Source organism: Marmota marmota, unplaced genomic scaffold (genome assembly GCF_001458135.2).
Source record: "Marmota marmota marmota unplaced genomic scaffold, marMar, whole genome shotgun sequence".
NCBI classification, from domain to species: Eukaryota; Metazoa; Chordata; class Mammalia; order Rodentia; family Sciuridae; genus Marmota; species Marmota marmota.
In genome coordinates this window covers 10,758,318-10,784,696 of record NW_025999998.1, presented here as the reverse complement: position 1 = coordinate 10,784,696, position 26,379 = coordinate 10,758,318, and the positions used below count along the sequence as shown (strand labels likewise).

The window sequence follows — 26,379 nt, the reverse complement described above, 5'->3', positions numbered from 1 at the left end:
GTGGCGGCTCCGCTCCGCCCCCTCTCCAATTGGGGTCACGCAGTCACCACGCTGGCGAGCCGCTGGGCCTGCTCCGGGCGCTGGCGGCGGCCCGGCTTCTCCCCTCTGGCTCAACGACAAATTGAGGAGACTCGGGTGACTGTGCCTCACCCCCCCCCTACCAGGAGACCAACTGCTTATGTCACCGCTGGAATTGATGAAGTTCTCTCCTCCGCCGCTTTCTGCTGACATCAGATCTCTGCCATGTTGGTATCCTATGCGAATGGCAGCCGGCCTTTACATTTTTTAAATTTCTACAAATCATTTTAAAATACAAACTTTTGAAAAGCACTTTATACAATTAGTGAATGAATAGAAATGCTCAACATCATTAAAGGTCTGTAAATTGCACATTAAAACCACAATGAGAGCCGGGTACAGTGGTGCACACCTATAATCCCAGTGGCTCGGGAGGCTGAGACAGGAGAATCCCGAGTTCAGAGCCAGCCTCAGCAACAGCGAGGTGCCAAGCAACTCAGTACAAAATAGGGCTGGGGATGTGGCTCAGTGGTGGAGTGCCCCTGAGTTCAGTCCCTGGTACCAAAAAGAGACCACAGTGAGAGATCACCATATAACCTCAATCCTAGAGGAAAAGAGTGGTATTGCCAAGTGCTGGTGAAGATATGGAATTCTCCTGTACAGCTGAAGGAATGCATTAGTACCTATTGCAGTCAATTTATTCAATGTGGTTTATTTCCACATCCACTTATCACAGAACAAAAAGGAACAAAACTTCCACTATGTGAATGAATGTCACAAATACACAGAGGAATAAATACTATCTGATTCCATGAAAATATTGTTCAAAATAGACAAAAACTAATCATTGGTGACAGAAGTTATCTCTTGTTCAGAAAGGGAACAGGGAAGTTCCAGGGGTGCTGCTCTGTTTCTTTCTTAATCATAATAGTAGTTACACGAGTGTGTTCATTTTGTGAAAATTCCTTAAGACATATACTTTTAAGCTAAGCCTTTTTGTAAGTCCATTATACTTTAATTAAAAGTTTATTTAAAAGAAAAAGCCCTTTTCAAGTATTTATGACTAAATGCATGTTTGAATTAGTCACGTTTACATAATCCCAGGAAACAACTACTGAAGATGGAGTTTAATAGCATCCTGATATGCTGGTGAATGTCTAGCAGACATTTAACAAAACAGCCCTCAAATTAGTTCTTCAATATTTTCACATTGATGAGTTCACTCCCAGATTTCTTCTTTGATGTCTGGCACTGCTGGCAGAGGCTGCCTTTCGCAAAAGGCTTATGTGAACTTGCACTTTGAAAGCCTTTTTAAGGACGCCTGCCTGGCTCATAAATATGAATGAAGCAGAGTTCAGCTAAACCTGATTTTCTAATAGCAATCTTTTTTTTTTTTTCAGTGCTGGGGATGGAGCCCAAGGCCTCACACATGCCAGGCAAGCACTCTCTATCACTGAGCTATACCCACAGCCCTCTAAAAGCGATCTTAAAGTTTAATCTTAAATCAATTTTTTTTGGATGGAACAATTCATACTTTCATCTAAAATAAACAAAAAAACATAAGGTTATCATAATAAGATGACTACAAAAGTTTCTAAACCACATGTAAACTTGTATTATCTGGGGCCTGTATGATCTCAGTTTGGTCTAAACTTCAAAACTCACACTTTAAATAATGCCGTCCTTAACTGGATCAAATGGGATCAGACACAATGAAAAGACCATACTCTAACAACAGCAGAAAGTCTGCCGAGTTACAACATTATCACTGTTCTCGGTATTGGATCTTTCACTTGACCTCAGGGGAACCGGATATATCATCCACCGAATATTCAAAAGGAAAAGCAAAAGATAAGTGCATGATAAGTGCATGATAAGTGCAAAAGATAAGGTCTAGCTCCCTCTAGACCTTGAGATAGTGACCAATTGTAAAACACACAAAGATGGATCCCAAGCCTAGGGGCCTTTGTTGCTTTATCTGGATGAATCTGTGCTTTCATTAGGTAAGTATCCTGGGGGGGAAGTCCCTCTTTCCAAGTGAGATTTTAAATTTTGTCAGGCAATATAAGGCAGACAGATTTTTGAAGATGCTGACTTTACTTGAAAGGAAAAAACTTGGCTTTAGAAAATTGAGCAAAGATCTAAGAGAAAAAAATATATATACTTGAAACTATCACAGGTTCACTCTCTTAAACTAGTAAATTATCTGGAACCCTATTCATGGGAAATTAAGTGTCTGTGTTCATAATCTTGATGCTTGAGCACTTTGATGTAAACTATTCCTGGTTCTGATTATTTTTTTTAAGTTGTTGAGGGGTTAGGAGTGGGGAACTTTAAGTCCCAAGTCCTCCAGCTAAATTAAGAGAGATTTAGGAGACAATTAGATTCCCATGAGACTGTGCTCAGAATGGAGAAACATGAGTCATCCTCTTATCATTTTGTTTTGTTTTGCTTTGTATTTTATAGCTTATGCAGAACTCTTAGTGAAGCTTTACAAAGCCTGTATAATACCTTTCAAAGATTCAAAATCAGCTCATCCACCTCTATAGACTAAAAGTGATCAGAAATGACAGCTTTGACCCAGGAGGTAAAACATTTCAGTACTACGAAGCTTTTTATGTTTTTTAGAAACATCTTTGTTTGTCTTCTGTCCTTGATTCAATCAGCATTTTGTCCTGGATAGTATCCTAGGAAACTTATGGAGTCGGCATCTTATAAAATCAGAGTGAAGGGATGCCCAGGCTTTGGATAGTAAGTGAATACACAGCAACTGTAAATAGACACTCACTAAAAGGAAGAACAAAGACCAGAGAAAACAAGTGTTCATATAATGTTGTGTCACCATTCTAGGAATAACACAATAATTCTGTGAGGCAGAAGTTTGCCCTGAAATGTTGTGGCATGATCCATTTCCTCAAAGCAAACATCTGGTCCTGGCTCTGCTATTTCATATTGGATTAAGTTTCAGCAGGTCAATAGGGACCTCAGTGTCTGTCCACAGTGCTCGATGATCCCACTTCTGGCTTAAAATTGTTAATTTAAATCCCTTTTTTAGTCTAAAATTTGACAGAAGAACATTAGCAACCTACTCCCATGGGCAAATTATAATTAAGACTTTAAGGGGAAAAAAAGAAGGATAAGTAGACTATTCCATGAGCTCAGTCTAAATATAAGGGAAATTTGATAAATAGCATAGTATTAAAAATTATAAAAATCTCCATTTGTCAGACACTTAAAAAGGAAGTAAGCTATAGATTGAGAGAAGATACTTGCAATGCATAAAATTGAAGGATGCATAGTGAACCTAAATGAAGCCCTGTAAATCAATAAGAAAAACTCAAGTGACCTAAGTGTTTTACAGAGGAGGAAAACTGATTGGTCAATCTGGAAACAGTAAATAAAGAAATGAAAATACAAACAACAGCTAGATGTGATGCCATGCCCAAAATGCTTAGAATAAAGAAAATGAGAGAGAATAAGTGAATCAAAAAGTGCTGGTGGAATGTCACGAGAAAAGAGAAAATCAAACGTTAGCTATAGAATCATAATTTGAGACATTTACTTTACAGAGTTATTTGAGAATTTTCAATAGAATTGATCATGCCCTGTGACCCAGCAAGCCCACTTCTAGGTATCTGTCCTAGAGAAACTTGAATGCATGTGCACAATCAAACGTAGTCCAAAGATGTTTATTACAGCACAGTCTGTGACAGAAAGTTAACTTATTATTCACCAGAGGGGGAATAGACAAACTGTACTTTACTCATAAAGTACAGTGGGAAATAAACAGCCATGGTTCAAGAGTACCAAAGTATAAAATGCCAAAAAAACTACAAAGAAGAAATTATGTACTTTCTCTTGCAATAATATTTAGTTTTTTGTTATTCTGATGATTTTTTCTTCCTCAGTAGTCCAAACGGAAAACATAGTGGTATTTCACTCCTACTAATAACAAATTTCAGATATTTGTAAATCTAAAGAATTAACGAGCCTAAAAAAAAAAATGATAGAACACCATTTGCCTCAACCTCATCTGGCTCAGAGAAGCAGCCAGGACCCACCGATGTCACCAGAGCCACAGAGAAACTTGGAAGACCTACCCTGTCCCATAGCTACGCTTTTCAAAGTGGAAGGCACGTCCGTCTGTGCATGGTGGATGGGGCCAGCTGTAATTAATCAGCCTGAGCACTTCCCAGGGTCCTCAGCCAGTGCCTTCCACTTGCATGGCTAGAACTCTAAAGCTTTCTCTTTCTTTTTTAAAGCCAAGATGGTGGTTGTTTTCTGTGAACAGCGAATATTTCCCCCCTCCTTTCTCCTAACAGTCTACCAACATCACACAGAAGAAGTCACCAGCCCTGCATATGGTTTCTAAGACTCATCTTTAGCTCCTTTAGGGAGTTCCTGTTTCTTCAACAAGAATAAGATGGAAAATCTCTGAGGGCCAAATCCTCTCCATTCCAGGAGGAGATGCCCAGAGCAGGGCCACATGCAAACCTTCAGATTCCCTGGAGAGGAATGCGAGTGGCACCTGTCCACGCTGGTTCTGGAATGTTGTGGCCTGGACAACACATTCCACCTGACCTTTCATTTCATCACGGAAGTCTGATCTGTGTTCTAATGGATGACTGAGGCTGCGGCTTCCGTGATGCCAGATCAAGTCACCAGGCAGCCATCTCTGGGGTGGGGGCGGGGGCGGTGTTCTAAGAAACTGAGTGTACAACCAGGGACGTTCAGGCAGCTACTCTGCCTGAAAGGGTCTACGTTCAAGGCTGCATTTAGCCTTCCCAGGATTTCCTTTTTCCTCTCAGGATTGAGCTTAATTTCACCAGCAGGCATAAGGAAAAGCCATCCCATATCACTCTGCTCTGATATGAATTTATCTTTCAAAAAACACTTTAGTGTAATGGCTCAGTTATGAGACAAAGATAATATTGAAAAAGTTGATGTCCTTTTGTGGAAATGAGACTTGTACAGCAAAAGGTAAATCTGAGTGGACAGGAAGGGCAGGCAAACATGCAGGGCCTAAGGAAACCAGTCCAAACACCTTGGCATGAGTGAGCGGAGGGAGCCCGAGTCCCTCCCAACTCCACCCCTTCCTTAATGGTGACCTTGGTTAAGTTACTAAAACTCATTAAACCCAGGTCTTTCATCTTCCAAATGAGGAAACAAGGCATGCCCTTGCTCAGTGAAGACCAGGTGGAATGATGACTGGGAGCCCCTGAACTCTCAGAGCCCTCCATGGACATCAGTGATGGTTGGGAGTATCATTGCCCATCCTCTTACTACTTCCTGCCTCATACTCCCAGCTCTGCCATCACAAAAGCCTCTTCTGATGGATCTTCCTTCAAACACCAGGCAGCTTGAGATCCTTGCACACATCATTCACATAGGTGGGGATGCTCTCATCTCAATGAGGATCCCAACAGGAAGAGATGACTTACTCCATTTGAGGAATTTGAACAAGTTTTAATGCAAGAATCATTTACATAGGTATATGAGTGGAGATGTAAAATACAATGGAGAGTCCAACACCCCCAGACAAGCACTGTTGGGTCTACCAGTCCCCACCCAAACGTTCGTTATTGGAATCAGAAACAACTATGTGAAAGGCCTTCCCAGAAAAGCCAAGAGCAGAGGCACACTGGCAGCCCATGAAACCCTGTAGGGAGAGAAATAAATACTGAATTTCTTCCCTTGGATATTTGAAGAGTTACAAATTATCCAGATTCAATTAGAATCTGGAGGGAAGGGGAGCCTATTGAAAGTTTATAGGGGTCAACCTGCCCACCAGAGGGCTAGGAAAAGGATAGGAAGGGAACCTTTGAAGCAAATTGAAGATACCAGTACAATCTTCATCGTTTCCCACTGAATTCAGGCTATGTCCTACCTTTCCTTCTTTGTACAACCCCAGACACCCCAGCAACTCAGCAAAGGGTACTGCGTTCAGGCGTCTGACTCCCTCTCCAATCTGGGAGGCCCTTGAGGGTTATGAATCTATTGGGCATAGAGTGAGTGCTTAAAGACATTTGTTCATTTCCTACAAACATGACGGGGCCCAACAAACATATATTCTTCCTACATGGGTGCAAAATGTAACTTAGATTCCCAAACTGGGTCCTTAAGATACCAGTGAGGGCAAATGAATGGGATGATTGAAAGTTTAGGATAAAATTAAGTGACAGTAGATGAATTTCCAAGTGGATAAAAGTTTGAGAAGATCTATAACCTTACTTCTAATGAGTACAGTTTGTTAATTTACTAACTCCGGTGTTGTAAATTTAGTGTGAAAAGGTAGGAGAATGTGATAAAATTGGCCTCTCTTGGTCCTTTTTCCTTTTATTAAATTGTAGATTGACACAATGACTTGATTTTATTTATTTATTTTTATGTGGTGCTGAGGTTCGAACCCAGTGCCTCACATATGCTACCACTGTGCTACAACGCCAGGCACCTCTTCTTGATCTTTGAGGAATTTCTAGAAATCATCTTGCTGTAAAACTTCACAAGTAGGGTACAGTACACGTTTCTCAGATTTACTGAGAGCCCCTATGGTGTTCAGCACTCATTGGGAAGAAACTGGACAAGATGAACATACCATATATTCTTTATTTGATTATGGCAGTGGTGTGGCTCAAAAGAATTTACTCCCATTGAGCATATTTGAAGGGCAAGGGCAAAGGAAAATATGCCGGATGCACTCAATTCACATCAGGGATTTTAAGCAAGATGCCTTTTCCAAAGAAGTCAAGATTCTCCCCTTCCGAATCCTGAACTGCAAGAATCTCTGAGCTCAGCAGAGACCGGCATCCCAGACCAAAGGCCCACCCTGGCCCTGGCCCAGTGAAGCCATTCAGGGACATGGTTGCTGGTGTAGCTGACAGGAAGCCCTTTGGTGTCTGAGTGACCCCGGGGTGCAAACCCCAGGAGGTGGTAGGGGGAGAGAAAGAAGGTGGGGAGAGCAGCTGTTTATAGTCAGGGTGACAGTTCTGCCTGCAGCGGAGATAGATCCTCTCTCAGAGGGCTTGTCGTCTCTGAGGGACAGGGACCAGAATAAGTTGGCAAGAACACACAGTTCCTAAGATTAATCGGAGAAGCAGACACTCCCCAGAAAAACGAGAAGCTTCTTCCACTGTCCTGTCCTCCGCTCTGCAGACCAAGGCAAGGACACAGTTTATCGGTGTGATTCTGTTTCATGTGGAGGCTGTTGGGGGCTTTCGAGAAACTTCCTAAGGGGAAAAGGGTAGGGAGCTGTTTCTTTAAAAACTGACGGGAAACAAGGAAGTCTGTAAATGAGAGAAGGGCAAAAGGCAGGAAGAAAAGCAAATAGAAGGGGGACAGGGTTTCTGGCTTTGGGAACTGCTGCAGGCTCACAGTCATGTGTTAAGGTGAACAGTTGCCTTTAAGTAAAGATCCCACAATCTACAGAGAAAGGATGGAAAGGGTGAACGGAGATGAACAGAGCAGGAGAGGCACCACTCTCTACGGTGGGCCAGGGCTGAAGTCCAAGCCCTCTCTTTGTGCTAAAAGTAGCCCTTTGCTACAATTTTGGATATTATTGGGGGGTGGAGGGGAGCAGATACTGGGGATTGAACTCAGAAGCACTCAACAACTGGGCCACATCCCCAGCCCACACCCCCAGCCCTATTTTGTATTTTATTTAGGGACAGGGTCTCATTGGGTGGCTTAGTGCCTCCCTTTTGCTGAGGCTGGCTTGAAACTCCCAATCCTCCTGCCTCAGCCTCTCGAGCCACTGGGATTTTAATCCTGTAGGCCTGCGCCACTGCACCTGGCTAATTTGGATTTTGAATGTCCTCCAAAGGCCCATGGGTTGAAGGCTTGGTGACCAGCCTGTGTCAGGGACAACTGGGAGGTGGTGAGACCTTTAGGAGGTGGAGCCTAGTAGAAAGAAGTTAGGTCTCTGGGACTGTGCCCTAGAAGGGGACACTAGAACCCTGCTTTCTCCTTTCTTTTTTTTTGCTTCCTGGCTGCCATGAGGAGAACAAGCTTCATCCACCCCCACACTCCCACCATGAGGCCACCACAGACCCAGCAACGCGTCAAAGCAGCAGGGCCATGTGAACAGGGACTGAAACCTCTGAAACCATGAGCCAAAATAAGCCTTCCCTCCTTTTAAGTTGATTATTTCAGGTGTTTGTTACACTTATAGAAAACCGACACACCCTTCATCAAGACCTAATCATTTCCAACTATGCAAAAGTGTGTGCAGCTATGCAGAGGTTGGGGGTGTGGCTCAGTAGTAGAATGCTCACCTGGCACAGGCAAGGTCCTGGGTTCGATCCTCAGCACCTCATAAAAATATAATAAAGGTATTGTGTCCAACTACAACTAAAAAACAAAATATTTTTTTAAAAAAGTGTGTGGCACATGAAGCTCTTTAGAACAAAGGGATTAATGCCGTCTGCTAAAACATTATCATAATATATATTCAAATGTAGGGTGTCCTCCATGTGAATATCAATCCCTTGGTATATAGTGCCCTTACATAGTGGACATCCCACCCACCTGCATGCAGCAGTTCTTCATCAGCCTTCTGAATGTGGGCAGAGTAGAAATGACTGCTTCCCAGTCCCTTCAGGATATAACTGATATAGGAAAGAGTGGAATACAGCATCCTGAGATGGCTCACAACTGAGGGTGAAAGGCTTTCACTGTCTTTGAACTGTTGAAGACACAGCTTTGAATGACACGTTTCATTTTTCTTCAACCATGTGCCCTGCCCAATGTCACTGGGTTATGGTAAACCGTGTGTGTATGAGAGGCCCCGTTCCATATCATACCAAACATATTAAAATGCATCCATATCTCACATAAAAATCTTTACTTCTTGCTCCAAAAGCATCTTGAAAGGATTTTTATAATTTTACTTTTGAAATGATGGGGATCCAAGTCACTCATTTAATTAAGCATTGGCAATGATCGCTCATCCTTCATGCACACTTGAGAATCCTTTTCAAATGAGAAAATATATCCTACAAATTATTTTCAAGTGTTGCGATGATTTCTTGAATACTAAATTTAATAATAAAGTGACAATATGTTGCATTTTATACATGTTCCCTTAGGCAGTTAATCATGCCGGCACTGCAGTTTTCTTCATTTTGAAGCTCATGGTTGTTTTCAGGGTCTCTTATATGTGTGGGTTTGCAAATATAAAAGGCCCAAGGTGAGCAACTGAAAGCATTAGTTGAATAGTAAACAGCCCTGTTGCTGGAGGGGGTGTGCACAGCGGGGTAGGTGTGTATGTGGGGGCAAGGGAGTAGGATATGACCCTTGTCAGATGTTAGCTTATCTTTTACACAATAAAGTTTTGGGAACAACGCTGCATCCTATCCTCCAGTATCCCCACAACATTCTGCATATCCTGTACTTATTTGCAAAAGGTTCTACAAACTTATGTCTGAAAATTCCATCCCAGAATTCTCTGACAGATCCCATTTCCTCTGCCAATATCCAGTGTAGTTAATGATGCTCATTTGGAAAACCACAGACAGATCCATGCAGACCCAGCACACCAGCCTAGCATGCAGCTATTGACCGTTTCTCCAAAAGCTCAAAACAACGCTTCAAGGGTCAGAACAAGAAATGATGGTTCCCTTGCAACAGATTTTCTAGCTGGATGAAATAAGACAGTTGGGTTTATTTTCCTTCATGAAACCAAATGCGCAAATCCAATCCAAATGAAAGTGGCAAATTGACTTCAGATGATGTAAACTTTGGTTCAACTTAAAGTAAAATTACATCTATGGCAACTCAGATGATGGCCTTCAGGGTCTAATCCAGCACACCAGCTTAGACAAGGTTTCTGTGCAGTTCTGTCAAGATGGAAAATGTCCTTAGATAAGGGAGCTGATGGAGGTTCAACATTGGGTTTCTTGGAAGAAGCCACGTTTCTCGTATTTTCTGGATAATAAAAATCACCTGAGGAGATAATTAAAAGTGCAAATTCCTAGACCTCTCTGTTGGAACATACTGAATTAGTAGAGGTTAGTTAGAGCTCAGGTCTATATTTATAACAAGTAGCATTTCTTATTTCTGGAGATTCTCCTTCCTATAGGAGTTATAAAGCAGAGAGTTAAGGCAAACTATAGTAGTCCCCCCTTATCAGGGGATATATTCCAGTACCTCAAGAGGATGCCTGAAATTTTGCATGGTACCAAACCCTGTTTATACAGTATAATGTGTTTTTTCCTATACACATACACCTATCATAAAGTTCAATTTGTAAGTTAATAAAAGATAACAATAACTAATAGTAAAATAGAATAATTCTATTAAGACTGAACAAAAAATTACAATAACATAGTACAATTATAGCAATCAAGTATCTCTTGTTCTTTGAGACTATTATTAAGTAAAATAAGGGTTACATCAACATAAGCACTGTGATACCCCAATAGTAGATCTGATAACAGAGACAGCTATGAAGTGACCTATGGGAAGTAGCATATATGGCATGGAAACACTAGACAAGGCAGGACAAATGGGAACAGCGTGAGATTTCATCATGCTACTCAGAACAATGCACAATTTAAAACTTATAAAGTTTATTTCTAGAATTTTCCACTTAATAATTTCGGACCAGGGTTCACCATAGGTAACTAACTGCAGATAAAGGGGGACTACTATTCATGCAATTAAATGATAATGATCTATGAAACAGTGCATATCTATTCATAAGTTTAGCAACTGGATTTTGATGCACATTTTACATGATATTTAAGAAATCCTTAGAGGATATAGCTGATTGAGGTCTAGACTTAAACTGACATTGAACATGGGTGCAGTCATGAGAGTCTATCATGTGAGAATACGGACTTTACCATCAAAACTGCACCTTGGCATCTGCCATAAATGTGACCTGCGCAGCCCTGTATCTTACGTATCTTACTGTATTGGAAATCTGACAGCCTGGTTTAAAGAAAGTTCAGTTCTTTATTATTTTAGGCCAGTCGTTTATCCTCCCTTAGCTACCACATCTAAGAAGATGGACTCAACAATGCCTACTGGTTGGAGTTGCTTTTCATTCTTTTCTGAGTCCCCGCAGCGGAATAAACGGAGCTTGGGCTTCTTGATAGCTTCAAAGCCTGCCTCCATCTTTCACTAATTCCATGGACCCAGGTACATCTCTGCATTTCAGTGAGCTTCAATGTCCTGAAGGTAGAAATGTATTATTTTGATACAAAGTCAGCACTTTGGTTAATATAGCTTTAACAATGGGTTAAGGCCCAGGTCTGTATTTAGAACAAGTAGCATTTCTTATTTCTGGAGATTCTTCTTCCTAGGACTCTTCAGGACTTCAAAGAAAAGTGATCTACCCCTTGGTGACAGCCTGCAAGGAAATGGGCTGACTGAAGGGCTGTATTCGAGAAATGGCTGTGTGGGACCAGGACCTGACCACCACTCACTCCTCATCAGCCATACAGACTGAGCATGATTGCTTCCTGGGAAGGTACTGTGTGGGAGCTGAAAGGGTTCTGATCTTAGGGGCCCCAGCAAAGGGCACCCATAGATGAGCTTGGTATCAAGGGAAAAAATTTGTCCTTGCTTGAAGAAACTCTCCCCAATTTTACCTCCCATCCCCTCCAAAGTTTTGCAATTTCCAGACAAGCCACACTTTTTGCCCCATACCACTTGGTGACATAGCTTCCCTTATTCCAGCCAGTGGACTCTTTCTTGTGTTTTAGTCTCAGCTTCTGGAAGCTTCTCCAGAGCCCCAGTGCTATAGACTCTAGTGCCCCCCAAATTCACTTGTTAAACCCTAAATCCCAATGTGATTAGGCCATAAAGACAGAGCCCTTGTGAATGGGATTACTGCCTTTATAAAAGAGAACCCAGAAAGCTGCCTCCCCTTCGGCCATATGAGGTCACAGAAGAAAGATGGCCATCTGTGAGTCAGGAAGCAAGCCCTTGAATCTGCAGGTACCTTGACCTTGACCTTCCCAGTCTCTAGAAGGGTAAGAAAGAAATTCACACTATAGTACTGACTGGACCAAGATGCCCAGAATAGAAGACCCCTCCTAAGGTTCCCTGAGTAAACATCATCAACCTTACACAGGTGACCCTTTCAGTTCTACTGCAGCACCACAGAGCATCCCTGCCATAACTTCTAGAAGGACCCTGGGCACCTCTAGACCTTCAGGAAGAGATAGGCTGTGTCTTTCTCTAAATGTCAATTTCTAGTGCAGGGCCTAGCCCTGAACAGGGGCTCAAGGCAGGTCTACTGATGGAACAAAGATCTCTGGGCCATATTCCAATGGGTCAAGAGGTTGACTGGAAAACCCAGGTGGGGACATTCTAACCTATAAAGCCCATCTTCTTTGAGAACCACTGCAGGTGGCAAAAGATGCCATTGAGGGAAGTGTGCTATGTCTGGAACAGAAAAAAGGCTTGAGGACCCCTAACCTAACTGAGATGAAAAGGAAGGAGTCTCCTCTGACCAGAGCAGGTCATTAATGACACAAGCACAGGACCTTGAGTGCTGAATAGAAGTCCCTGGGAACAGGAGTCTGCACAAAGGTACGGGCCTCTGGAGGGAAGCTACAGTGCCCCTCCAGACAACCCCATGGCCTGAATGATTCCACTACCTGGTTGTCCTGGGGGAGCATGATGGCCACTGTACTAGAATGCAGAGGTAGGCATTCAAAGGACATACAGTGTCATATTTCTATCATTTTGGCCTGTCTTGCAGGACTTTTATTTACTGAAAAAGATCACTCAAGAAGATGGATTTCAAAGATGAAAGTGAGTCTAGGATTAAATGCAGCTGGAGGAGACAATCTATCTGCCTACAACTAGAAGTGCCTCCTCCCCCTGAGGCCCCTTAGTCTTCCATCTTCCCTATCTTGTGAAACAAAACATAGTTTATTTCAGTGAAATCTCTATAGGCTTGCAATAAACTCTGTCTATATCTTTGCTCTAATTCAATTTGTTTCTATCCCTGGAAACCAAAATGTCTGGATTTAAGCAACTATTATCAGTAGACTACCGACTATAAAACTAAGGAACCACAAGATTAAATAGTTTGTCTCATGCCGTAAGCTGATAAGAGGCTGGGTGGGGAATCAGGCCCTGGTTTGCTGGATCCCATTCTCTGTACACTGAATAGTGCCAAGACATTCTTCAGAGACTCTAAGAACAGTTCTGGATGCATTTTGCATTTAAAGAAAATTTGTTTGTAACAAGTGTGCTAGATTGGAACAGTGAAGTTATAGGAAATACTTTCTACAAAGATCAGAACTATCACTCTCTTCTGACAGTAATTATAATAATCATAGCAGCTCAGACTTATTAAGAATTTACTATGTTCCTACTACTATACCAAACTCTTTGAGTATATTTTATCACATTTATTTTCCCTCTTTTTTAGTTGGGAACATTGAGTCTCCGAGAGGTTACATGACTAGTCTAAGATCTCAGAGCCAGTGAGAGAAAATTTTGTGGATCAAAGACCTCTTTCTATGACCTCTTAAGACCTTGTTCTACAGAAACAATTGCTAGAGCACAGACATAACTAATCTGAATCCTTACGGAGGCAGTGGTCACCTCATTGTAGCCATGATAACATTGCATAATGGAGAGGGGGAGTGCCCCAGCAAAGGTGAGGATGTGGAACCTGTCAAGTTTTCAAGGGAAGTCAGAAAGCCAAGCTGTGAGATGGGCTCTTAGTGAAAGCTAAGATGATAACTGCGCACATGGTCTCTGAGGTTCCCCTCCCTCCATCGTGGCGCCAGCACCCCTGTGATTCATGCTTCAGAGTCACTCAGAGCTTGCAGGCCCCAACTCTTCAGTAGCAAAGAAAATGGATGGACTGCCTGGGGATGACTTCCCTGCACGCACCACATTTCCTTAAAAGGCCTCCAGTGTATATACAGTTCTGACATGAGGGCAAAGCTAAATCACAGCTGGGCCTCTCTTCCCCCTTATATGGTCAAGTATGACAATGGCATCCTCCCTTCTGATTTATGAAGCAAAGGAGTAGAGGAATGTTGATCAGGAGTTGCGGGGATGTTTCACCAGGGAGAAGATATAAAGCTCATCAAGCTGGCAAACGACTTGCAAGACCAACTGGAACAGAATGCGAACTTGCTGAGGTTTTTCCTTTAGTTTTTCCTTTTTAACTCTGAAGAATAAACACTTTCATTCCTCTCCCAAATATCAACATTTCATGAAGCCAAAGAATATGCAGAGCTTTCCCCTAAGTATTGGAGAAAGTAAAAAATAAAGCAAAATTTTAAAAATTTTGGTTTTATCCTTCATAAATTTACCCCTCTTCTGCCTTGCTTTGTTTCCCCCATTAAACAGAAATGTGATATACACATACAGAGAGATATACAGAGACATGCAAACACACACACAAACACATAGAGAAAGACACACATGCGCATACAGACACACACATACAACAGACCCACAAAGACAGAGACTCACATGGATACACAGAGACTCACGTAGCACAGACACAGCCAATGAAGCATCTGAAAAGAAGGGACAATTTCACTGTGAACAGAACACAGAAATAGCCCAAAGAACCCAACCACTAAAAGAATTCTTATCTTTAGAGGGCCTTGGCCATGTGCTTAGAGATTAATGAACACATTTTCCCATCCAATCTCTGTTCTAAGACTGGAACCAATAAGGACAAGAGGGCGTAACAATGAAAATGCATGGGAAAGTGCTTTGTACATTGCAAACAACATAAAACCCATAGCTGTTTCAAGCACTGTGGTAATGTCCTTCTAGAATTGACAAATATACTCTTCATTTTAATACACTAACCGGTTTCTTGGATGAAAACAAATATAAATTATGTCATTATTTAAACTATCTTCATCCTTGTGATAATTCACTTTCATTTGGTCAGAACTCTGAGTTTTTTTGAAGTTAATGCTGGGGCAAATACCAAACTCTTCTACCCTGCCTCAAAAAGCCAAGAAACCCTAGGGTGACCACTCCACATTGACAAGCCAGCAATCAGAGAAAGATGCAGGCACTGTATACACTTAACACATATTCCTTTATCATTTACAAATGACCATATGCAAGGGGCATCTTGATGTGAAACTGCTCATCACTGCACTTGTGATCCCCAAGGAGACCATATAGTACACATAGTAACACTCAAGAAAATAACACACCGACCTCCTCCCCTTCAGGGCAACTCCCCAAATGAAATGCACTGAATACAAACATTCAGCCTGGAGGTTCAACTTCTTAAAAGCAGAAATTTACTAAGTCAAATACTGCTAAACCCAAACACAGGTCTTTACCTGAAAACATTCTATTTCAGATACTCATACAATTAGAACAACAGACAAAGCTTTCAAAGCACTCATGGCAGACTCGACACACACACACACACACACACATACATACACACACACACACCACACACCAGCTTTATTAAATGGCTACATTTGAAGCAGAAAGAATCAGTGGGTATTTGGAGAGAATGCCCAATCCCTGGGTTGTCTTGGACCAACATGCAGGGAATGGAGCCGTCTAGGTGTTCACATGAATCCTACATCCACACACACTCCAAGGGACTGAGGAGGGAGCTTTTGAAGGGTATGCCCAGCAGCTCAACTTTAAATACTGAGGGAGTTTTCCTACAGGGATTGGGAACCAAATACGTGGTATGCAGGTCTTCAGGCTTTAATACCTGAGTAAGAATTACCTGACAATATTGTTTAAAATGCGAATTATTGGACTCCAATCAGAATGACTAGATCAGAATCTCTGGGGTGGGCATTTGGAATCTGCATTTTTACAGGCTTTTCCACCTACCTAACTCTCATAAGATTCTTATGTACTCTAACATTGAGGTCCAATACCATAAGCATTTCCAAAAAGAATATTTCTCTCAAATTTTACAGAAAAAAAAGATTATCTTAGTCTGTTTTCTGTCGCTTTAACAAAATGACTAAAGCTGATACTTTAAAAAGAAAAGAGATGATTTAATCCCCCATTCTGGAAATTCAAGAGCATAGCACCAGCATCTGCTTGGTTCTGGTGAGGACCTAAAAGGTGGATGGCATGACAATGGTGGGAGCATGTTGAAGAGCGGGGAGCAGAGCACCTAGAAAAGAGATTCAAAGGAGGTACCAGACTCCCTGTGATTCACCCTCATGGAAGCTCTTCTGGTGCCACAAGATTTGCATGGACCCCTTGTGAGGATGGTGCCCTCATGACTTAATTATCTTCTACTAGGTCTCACCTCTTAAAGGTTCTGCCACCTCAACACTGTCACGCTGTGGGCCAGATGTCTAGCACATGAACCTTCAGGGAATATGCTCAAACCATAGGAGGTTCAAGAACAGCCAGTCCCAACTTTTACATCGTTTGGTGGGAAATACAGAGAATATGGGCAGAGTAACTGATGTCCCCGGGGGCCTATTGCCAGTTTATGGCAGAGCCCCAAGGGAGTTCTCATCCAGGTCTAGTCCCTATATCATTACTGTTTCTGTTATAACACCCAACACCCTCCCTAGACTTTCCTGCACCCCACCCATAGCTATCTAACACCCTACAGGGCTATTGGTACAAAATGTTGAATAACCCTCCATGGTGACATGGAAGTTACTGTTTCTGCCTGCCCAATACCCAGCCTCTACCTAAAGGACACAGACTTTTGTTTTACTTGTGTAGAACTTCTCCCTTGCCCACTGCCTGTCACTCAAGGTAATAATTTCTTCCCTGGCCAAAGAGTAGGCATATGACTCAACCTATACTAGGCAATGCTGAATCTTGAGTGAAGTAAAAGTGGAGAAATGTATGAAGTTCCATCTGGTAGCTAATTCTCTGAAGAGATTGCCAATACACAACTCCTGTCACCATGTTTTTGTTTTGGTTGTTGTTATTTTCCTTTTTACTGGTGCTGTGCTGGGGATTGAACCCAGGGCCTCATCACATGTTAGGGCAAGTGCTCTACCACTGAGATATATTCCCAGCTCCCTGTTATTTTGGAGACCAGCTTTTCATTGGTTGTCAAATTTACTCCTTATCCTTCCAATGCAATCCTTTAAATAGCCTAAAATTGGTCTTCTTACTTACATCCCAACAACCCTACTTGACCCTGGCTTCATTACCTCATAACCTTAAATGTGCAAGTCTTTGATACAATCTGATGGAAAGGGAAGTTAGGATAAAATATCTCCCTTCTGGAAGCAGGGTGGGTGTTAAGGCCTTGCATTTGGATGGGCAGGGATGAGTGCCTTCAATACCATCACTCTGTTATTCCAAAGAACTCAGTATTTCTGTCTTTGATTCCCAAAACATAACATCCCCAAGCTAAAAGGCTTACGATACTATGTAGCTGAAAATAGAAACAGTCACAAGCTCACAACTGCAAAGTGATCCAAATGACTCTTCTAAGTAGTGGATGCAATCTCCTCAAGATCCAGTGCCAAGAAGCTGTTGGGCTCCGTCTCATTTGCACAAATAGATAGATTGTCCTCCTTGTCAGTCTGGGTTTTATCTTTAATTATGTCCCTCTCCCTGGGACAGCACCATGGTCTCTGACATACAGTGCATCTGCATGCAATTTCAACATAATGGGAGCAGGCCTCCGTTATTTTAAAGCCACAAGTGCCATTATGAGGTCTTTCTGCCAAAACCCATATTGCTCTTTTGTTACAAAGCTATACAAATATTTGTGTTTTCTGTTTAACTTGGCAGCATGGCAAGCTTTCAGAGTCTCTACTGCTTTTGCTTTGAAATGACTGCCTGTCTCTTGCTGGAGGTTATTCGCTATTTACTGTGTTTCTCCAAAATAAACTCTAATTTTTTGGAGGAGAATCCTAATCCTCTGTTGTTAAAGAGGTCCATCACTAATGGTTACCCAGAGAAATGGTACGCACATTGGCATTAAAAGGGAAGTTTGAAAATGTGTTTTTTGGGGCCCTGGGTTTGTGGCTCACAGTAGAGTGCTTGCCTAGCACGTGCGAGGTGCTGGGTTCTATCCTCAGCACAACATAAAAATAAATAAATTAAATAAAGGTATTGTGTCCAACTACAACTATATATATATATATATATATATATATATATATATATATATNTCAATTCCTTATTTCTCTAAGCATTCTGCATATGTTCACACCATAATGTCTTTGTTCATGTCATTCTATCTACCCAAAACACCCCTCCATGTGTTCTCAAAGGCTGAATTAACTGCTCCTTATATATGTTCCACCACATTTTATATACCTCTTTCTATATAGTTGGAGTTGAAGTTGTTGGTTTTTGTCTCCTCTCTAAATCATGGTATCCCAAGGCCAAGAAATTTGACATTCCTCTTTGTATTTTCACCACCCCAGCATAGTGCTTTGTTATACAGTTGATCCTTAAAAAAAAGTGTGATAAATTGAAGTGCAAGTGACTTGTCCAGATGCTAGTGGAAAAACACTAAGACACATGTCTCCCCGCCCCTAATACAGTCAAGTCTTTTATGAAACCCTGGGTCCTTTCAAAAATGATTGTCAGAAAAACAAATTATTTCTTTAGAATATAATCTAGCTAAACTTTGGATAAGAAGTGGGAGTGGGAACAGCAGTTTAGACTATTCCTGTAATAAGCCAAGCAGAGACAGGGACCATGGCACAAGCAGCAACCCCACCCCTCTTAGTTAGCAAGACCAGCTTTCTCCCTACTGAAACTCGAAATGAATCATCTAGTTTCTCTGTGGCTCATTTCTCATCAGCAAAATGAAGAAAAGAACCTCCTCCTTTGTGGAACTCAGGAAATGTTGATCCTGGAAATAAAAGTGCTAAATAGAGAATACAGCAGGACATTTCACTTTTGTGTTTTTTCAAAAACATTCCCATGGCAGTATCCCATCAGAATCATAAGTAAAAAAGCCAATGATGAAATCTGTAAGAATAATCCACAAATTCTTTGTATATAAACAAGTACATTGGAAGATAATAGGGAAGCTTTGCTTTCTTTTAAAAAAAAAGCAACCAAAAAACAGTTTCATATTCAATATAACAATGTTATAATGCTTTCATGAATATCCCACAATCATCTGGGTGCAGTGGTACTGTAATCCTCCAGAATCCAGAGGGTGAAGCAGAGAAATTGCAAATTCAAGGCGAGCCTGGGCAATTTAGTGAGATCTTGTCTCAAAATAAAAATTAAAAAGGGCTAGGGATGTAGTTCACTGGTAGAGCACTCCTGGGTTAGTCCCTAGTACTGCAATTAAGTAAGTAAATAAATAAATATTTCACAATGAATTATTTGTGCTCCATGATCTGTATTTTTTAAGGAATTATACTTTAAACCACACAGAAAGGTATACAGAATAATACTAGCTAGAGTATGTTTACCATGAACCAGTGGGCTTGTATAAGTTAATTCTTTTAGTCTATCAGCCCTATAAAATATGTTGTTATCTTCATTTTACAGACGAGAAAGCTAAGCCACTTGCCAAAATCACCCAAAAATGGGCAGAGCTGGGATCTGAACCCAGGCAGTTGCACAACTGGAGTTCCAGCTGAAGCAAGAGGCTTATGCTGCCTTGTTAACATAAACTCATGTTCCTGCCTCTCAGATTTAATAAATAACACCTTGTCATCTATTTACTTTTTTTTTTTTTTTTTTAAGAAAATGTATTTTACCTTTTAAAATTAACCTAAAGGGAAACTGACATTTGGCTGTGTTCTGATTTATGAATTTTGACATGCATAGATTCATGTTATCTACTACCACAATTAAGATACATCACCCCAAGGGAATCTCTTGTGTGGTCGTACCTGTCCTCACTGCTAGCACTGCTGTTTTTGTCTCTATAATTTTGTCTGTTTGAGAACAATATAAGTGACTCAAAAAGTATGTGACATTTGAGTCAGTTTCTTTTCCCTGAAAAAACAAACCAACAAATCCAACTTGTACATATCATCAGTTCTGTTGGATTCAGGAGTAGTTAGTATTCCATTGTATAGCTAATGTATTATTGACTCATGCTCCCAATGGATGGCTTTAGGTTGCTTCAGTCTGAGGTCTCCTAGTAATAGGGGTGTTTTATATGACTATAAGATTTTAATTTTCTAGGGCATATACCTATTGTGTAGGATTTAGGGTCCGAAGGTGAACATCTGTTAAGCAACTGACAAAAATGTTTTCCAAAGTAGCCTTCTGTCCCATTTGCATTCCCACCAATACTGTGTGAGAGCCCAGGATGTGCATCCTCATCAGCACTTGGAAATAGCAGTAATTTGTATTTCATCCATTCCAATTCTATTGTAGTTTTAATTTGCACGTATAGGTTATAGGTTAATGCTGTTAAACATCTCTATGAGGTTATTTGGATCCATGTATCCTCTTTAGTGAAGTGTCTATGCAAATCTTTTGCACAATTTGGACTGTTTGAACTCTTAAAATATGTTGAAAATATACTTTCTCCTAAGAATTGCTTTAGCATCACTGTCAAAAATCAGTTGGTCAAGGGTGGGATTGTGGCTCAGTGGTAGAGCGCTTGCCTAGCATGTATGAGGCACTGGGTTCAATTCTCAGCACTGCATATAAATAAATAAATAATATTTTATTAAAAATAAAATAATTTTATAAAAAATAAGACAAATTTTAAAAAATCAATTGGCCATATTTATTTAGGTCTATTTTAGGACTCTATTCTGTTTCATTGATCTACAAATCAATTCCTTTGCCAATGCTTTCCTCTTTTTATTTAAAATGGTGTCTATTCCAGTTACTTTGATTTTCAATGTAAATTTTAGAATAATTTGTCTATATCTACCAAAATCTTATGGGCACATTAATTGAAATTGCATTAAATCTATAGGTCAATTTAAAAATAAATGCATCTTTAAATAAATAAATAAATGCATCTTTACTATGTTGAGTCATCCAATCCTTGGATATGGTAAGTCTCTCCATCTAAGTGTTCTTTGATTTTTTTAAATCAATGTTTTATAGCTAGTATATATATTTCACTAAATTTACAGCAACATATTTTATTTTTGAGCAATTGTAAATAATATTTCTTTTTTTTTCATTTCAGTTTCCAACTAAACATTGACAGTACATAGGACTACAATTTTTTTATATATTGACTTTGTATCCTCTGACTTCCCTTTATTAGTTTTAGGAGATTTTATAAATCATTTGAGATTTTAGATGTAGACAAGCATGAATAGGAGCCATTTTATTTCTACCTTTTCACTCTATCTTTTTAATTCCTTTTCTTGCCTTACTGCATTGGCTAGAACTTCTAGTACAATGTTGAATAGTAGTGGTGAAAGTGGACATCCTTGCCTTGTTCATGATCTTAAGGGAAAGTGCTTACTCTTTTCCCATGTAATATAATTGTATCATATTAAAGCTACCCCTTATTTGGCTTTAACTTCTGTTCCTAATTTGAGTGGATATTAAATTTTTCTCAAATAATTTTTTGTTTCAATTGATGTGATCATATGGCATTTCTTCATAAACTTCTAATAAATATATTGATTAACTTTGAAATATTAAGCCAGCCTCACATTCCTAGGATTAATCCCACTGATATTTTTATACCTTCTAGATTTATTATGTTAGTATCTTGATAATGATTTTTACATCTATGCATATGAGAGGTTTTGTTTTGTACTCTCTTTTTCTATGTCATCTTTGTCTAGTTTTAGTGTCAGGTAATATAGCCTTTTAAAATTTCTTTGGAATTGTTCCAAACTCTTCTTTTTTCTGAAAGATATTATGTGTAATTCTAATGTTTGGAATAACTTCCCAGAACATTTTTATGAACTTAAGTTTCTTTTTGGGGAAGATTTGAAACTGTGGATTCAGGCATTTTTAATAGTCACAGAAATATTTAAATTATCAATTTCATCTTTGATGACTGTAGATATTTTGTGTTTTTCAAGAAATTAGCCCATTTCCCCTAAGTTATTGAATTTAGTTGTGAAGAGTTGTTTGTGATTCTACCTTGTTATGCTTTTAATGTATAACAAGTTCTAAAAATTATTGCTGAATTATAGGCTCAGAACTGCAATTTTTCAATAACACAACAATCTAAATTTTTGTATAAAATTTCCTAGGTTTAAATGTTAGCAGAATGATTCAAGAGTAAAATTTCAGGGCATTAGTTTTCTTTTTTGGGTCTAGAAAGGATCTGCTAGTGTCTCTAGGTAATTTTGGTGTGTATGTATAGTGTGTATATAAGGACTGTGTGTGTATATGTGAGTGTTCATTAAAAATGTGATCTCTATCCTTGAGATGTCTGTAGATTCCTTATATATAGTTGTTATTTAAAAACTCACTGGTAAAGAACTTCAAAAGCTAAGCACCAAAAAATTAAATAACCCAATCAATAAATGGGCCAAGAACCTGAACAGACACTTCTCAGAAGATGATATACAATCCATCAACAAATATATGAAAAAATGTTCATCATCACTAGCAATTAGAGAAATGCAAATCAAAACGACTCTAAGATTTCATCTCACTCCAGTCAGAATGGCAGCTATTATGAATACAAACAACAATAAGTGTTGGCAAGGATGTGGGGGGGAAAAGTACACTCATACATTGCTGGTGGGTCTGCAAATTGGTGCAGCCAATATGGAAAGCAGTATGGAGATTTCTTGAAAAATTGGGAATGAAACCACCATTTGACCCAGCTATCCCTCTCCTCAGTCTATACCCAAAGGACTTAAAAACAACATACTATGGGGACACAGCCACATCAATGTTTATAGAACCACAATTCACAATAACTAAACTGTGGAACCAACCTAGATGTCCTTCAGTGGATGAATGGATAAAAAAAAATGTGGCATATATACACAATGCAATATTACTCAGCAATAAAAGAGAATAAATAATAAATTCTGGAATTTGCAGGTAAATGGATGGAGTTAGAGAAGATAATGCTAAGTGAAGTTAACCAACCCAAAAAACCAAATGTCGAATGTTTTCTCTGATATAAAGAGGCTGATTCATTGTGGGGTAGGGAGGGGGAGCATGGGAAGAATAGATGAACTCTCGATAGGGCAGAGGGGTGGGAGGGGAAGGGAGGGGGCATGGGGTTAGAAATGATGGTGGAATATGATGGACATTATTACCCTAAGTACATCTATGAAGACATGAATTGGTGTGAATATACTTTGTATACAACCAGAGATATGAAAAATTGTGTTCTGTATGTGTAATAAGAACTTTAATGCATTCTGCTGTCATATATAAATTTTTAAAAAATAAATACATATATATATAGTGTGTGTATATAAACTCAGTGGTGTAGTAATGTGTAAAATATAAGATCATTCAGAAAAAAGATATTCATCAACTTGTGGACTGTTCTCCATGACTGGACTCCCTGGGCATTGCTCTGAACTCCTTTCTCTTTAAGGCATATCATTTCACAGAAGTTGCCAAGCTTCCTTTTCTCCACTAACAATGTCTTTTATCAGAGCCTCTTCCTTCAATCAGAGCCCAGAGGAAATGAAACAAGAGGAGAAAATTAGTAAAAGAGAGAAAATCTCAAAAGTTATAATGAATTTATGTCATCAAGTATTTTTTATATATAAGTCACTGAAAAGTGTGTGTCATGTCTCGTTTGATTTTAATTTCAAAGTGAGGTGAACTGAAGGGGATAAGGAAGCTGACTAGTTCTTAATCACTGTCAATAATGGAAAAATCAGGAGTCAGCTATGCATAAATATGAAAGTATTTTTTATTTTAATAAAGAAATCCATTAATATGGACGAATTAGTAGTTAGTACCAACTGGCCCACTTAGCTGATGAGAGCACATTGCCACCATAACTAACTCAAACACCTGACTGGGCCACAAAATATATGTAAGTGCATGGGACAGGGTAAAAGGCTTGGGTCTTGGAGTCAGATAAAACTGGATCTGAATGACAGCGCCTTCTCTTTCTGGAACTGACACTGAGCCTTTGTTTTTATCGACTACAGATTATATAGTTAACAATGAAAGTGCTTCTATCAGCTTTTCTAGGTGCAAGGAACAAAGTCTCAACTCAAGTTACCTTTGAATGATGGCATAGGCTTTTGTGGGATGACAAAGAAGACACACAAATTTGGATCATGAAGCCATAGAATACTTCAAGGCACCCAGGATGTGCTGAAGAGCCAGCTCTTGGTAAGTAGAAGCCTTATGTTGTTCCGCATCTAGGGAGTGTATGCAGCTCTCACCCCCTTGACCCAGACACTCCTCACTGACTTCCTTGTCTTCCCTTATGTATGTACTTATTTATATCTTCCAGGTTCTGCTTTCTCATTATTGTGAATCCTATAACTTCCACTCACGTCACTATCACAATCTCACCAACTTCCCTCTACCTCAGGTCTTCCAACTGCTCTTACTTTTCTTTACCTGTTCTTATATACTCAAATTACTAAGTTCAAGAGTATTAAAAGCAAGAATCTTAAAGGCTTGCTAATTCACCATTTGGGCAGAGTATTTTGCTTTATATCAAAGGACACTGACCAGTGTGTAAATACCCTACATTGAGCTCGTTGCCCACCTGGGGGCAAATCCATTACAGCTCAAAGCTAGAGTTTTGCTTTGGGGGAGGTGAGTTACATAGGATGAAATTGTCAGGGGTGTTGCAAAGCTAGTTCCTTTAGAAAGTGTGCAGACGCTGGTCCTGGGGTTGACATTTCTGGCGCAATACCTCTTTCAGGTTATATCTGATATAGACATTTAGCAAACGCCTGCTGCCATGCAGACACAGTGTGTTTTAGTTGAGTCACAAAGTTACCAAGTACTAATTGAGCACCTATTATGCAATGAAGCACACTTTCAGGTACTGGGACTATAACGGTAATAAGTCAAATGTGGTCACTGCTCTTATGGTGTTTACAATCTGATGAAGGAGATAGCCAAAAATATATAAGCAACTCATCAAGTCCACTCTGAGGTATATAAAAGAAAATATTTGTCTACACATAGACTTGCTGACATTATTCCTAATAGCCACTTGGGTTTATTCCTAAAACCCAAGTGTCCATCAATATCCAAATGAATAAGCAAAATGGGGTGCATCCCTATAATGGAAAATTACTCAGCCAGAATGAGATGAAGTGCTGTTATGCACTGAGTATTGAAAATATTAGGTGAAGTTCAAGAAGCCAGACACAAAGCCCTCATGATATGAGTACATTTATATGGAAATCTAAAAAGGGGAAATTAACAAGAGACAAAAAGCAGATCCATGATTGCTGAGGGCAGGGAAGTCATGGGAGTTGGGAAAATGATAGCTAAAGGGAATAGGATTTTTTGTTGCATATGGATTTTTCTTTCTTTTTTTCTTTTCTTTTTTTTTTTTTGGCAATTATCATTACCTCAAAAAGAAATGTGTGTGTGTGTGTGTGTGTGTGTCTTTGAATATAATAAAAAAACTAAATTATATACTTAAAATGGGTAAATTATATGATGTGTAAATTTTATCTCAATACAGTTGCTAAAGTTCTAAACATTAAACTTATATATGCAGAAAATTAATGAAACAAACACGTGGATTATAAAAGGACACAATAGACTAAGATAAAGAATAACAGAAAGAAGGTCTATTTTCAGATAGAATAGACAAGGCCTATCTAAGGAGGTGAAATGGAAGCTGAGAAAAAAGGGTTAGAGCTGGCCATGAGGAAATGGCCTGTGCAAAGGCCCAGGGGCAGGAAAGGACTCAACAGTAGAATGGGCTGTCTTTTCTCTCCTACTTGAGATGCAAATGATTAAGAGTGATGCTGAGATAGAGATGGTGTTGACTCCAGTTTATTTTGAAAATCAAGTTATACCACTCTTGGGCACCTTAAGTATGAGTATTAATAATCCACTTGTGAGGTGCCGTCTCCTGATTAGGATCCTATATCCCATACACATCAAAATTCTAACACCAGATTTCACGCCTTCAACTAACTAGGCACAAAATTATTTACACGTAATACTCTATATGCATAGTAGTATCAGTGCAAATTCTAAACCATGCCTGTATTAGTTTGAATAGATTTCCAGTCTGTACTTTGATATTTGCTGTGTTAAGCCAGGATGTGTCCTTGAGGGTCTCTTAGGAACTCTGACTAGCATACAGTAGTCCCCCCTTACCTGCAGTTTCACCTTCCACTTGCAATTACTTGAGGTCAACCACAGTCCAAAAATGCCCAACAGAAAATTCTAGAAATAATTCATAAGTTTTAAATTGTACAACATTCTGAGTAGCACTATAGAGTATTCTGCTGTCCCACCACACCCCATGGGGGTGTGAATCACCCTTGGTTCCGCGTATTCATGCTGCATTCACTACCTACCATTGGTCACTGAGCAGCCATGTCAGTTATCAGGCTGTTGCAGTGTCTCAGCATTTGT

At 39.8% G+C, this 26,379-nt stretch overlaps 1 protein-coding gene and 1 long non-coding RNA gene across 3 annotated transcripts in view; one reads left to right on the top strand and one right to left on the bottom strand.

Annotated features, from left to right (window-relative positions):
* Pgm5 (phosphoglucomutase 5) overlaps nt 1-26,379 on the bottom strand; it is a 174,382-nt gene that overhangs the window by 77,921 nt on the left and 70,082 nt on the right. The window lies entirely within an intron of this gene.
* On the top strand, nt 11,323-12,958 carry LOC125617898. 2 transcript variants are annotated; one of them, XR_007349029.1, is made up of 3 exons: nt 11,323-11,488; nt 12,373-12,555; nt 12,728-12,958. It is a non-coding gene; the product is annotated as an uncharacterized LOC125617898 (long non-coding RNA). The 2 variants fall into 2 exon arrangements; XR_007349028.1 differs by lacking the exon at nt 12,373-12,555.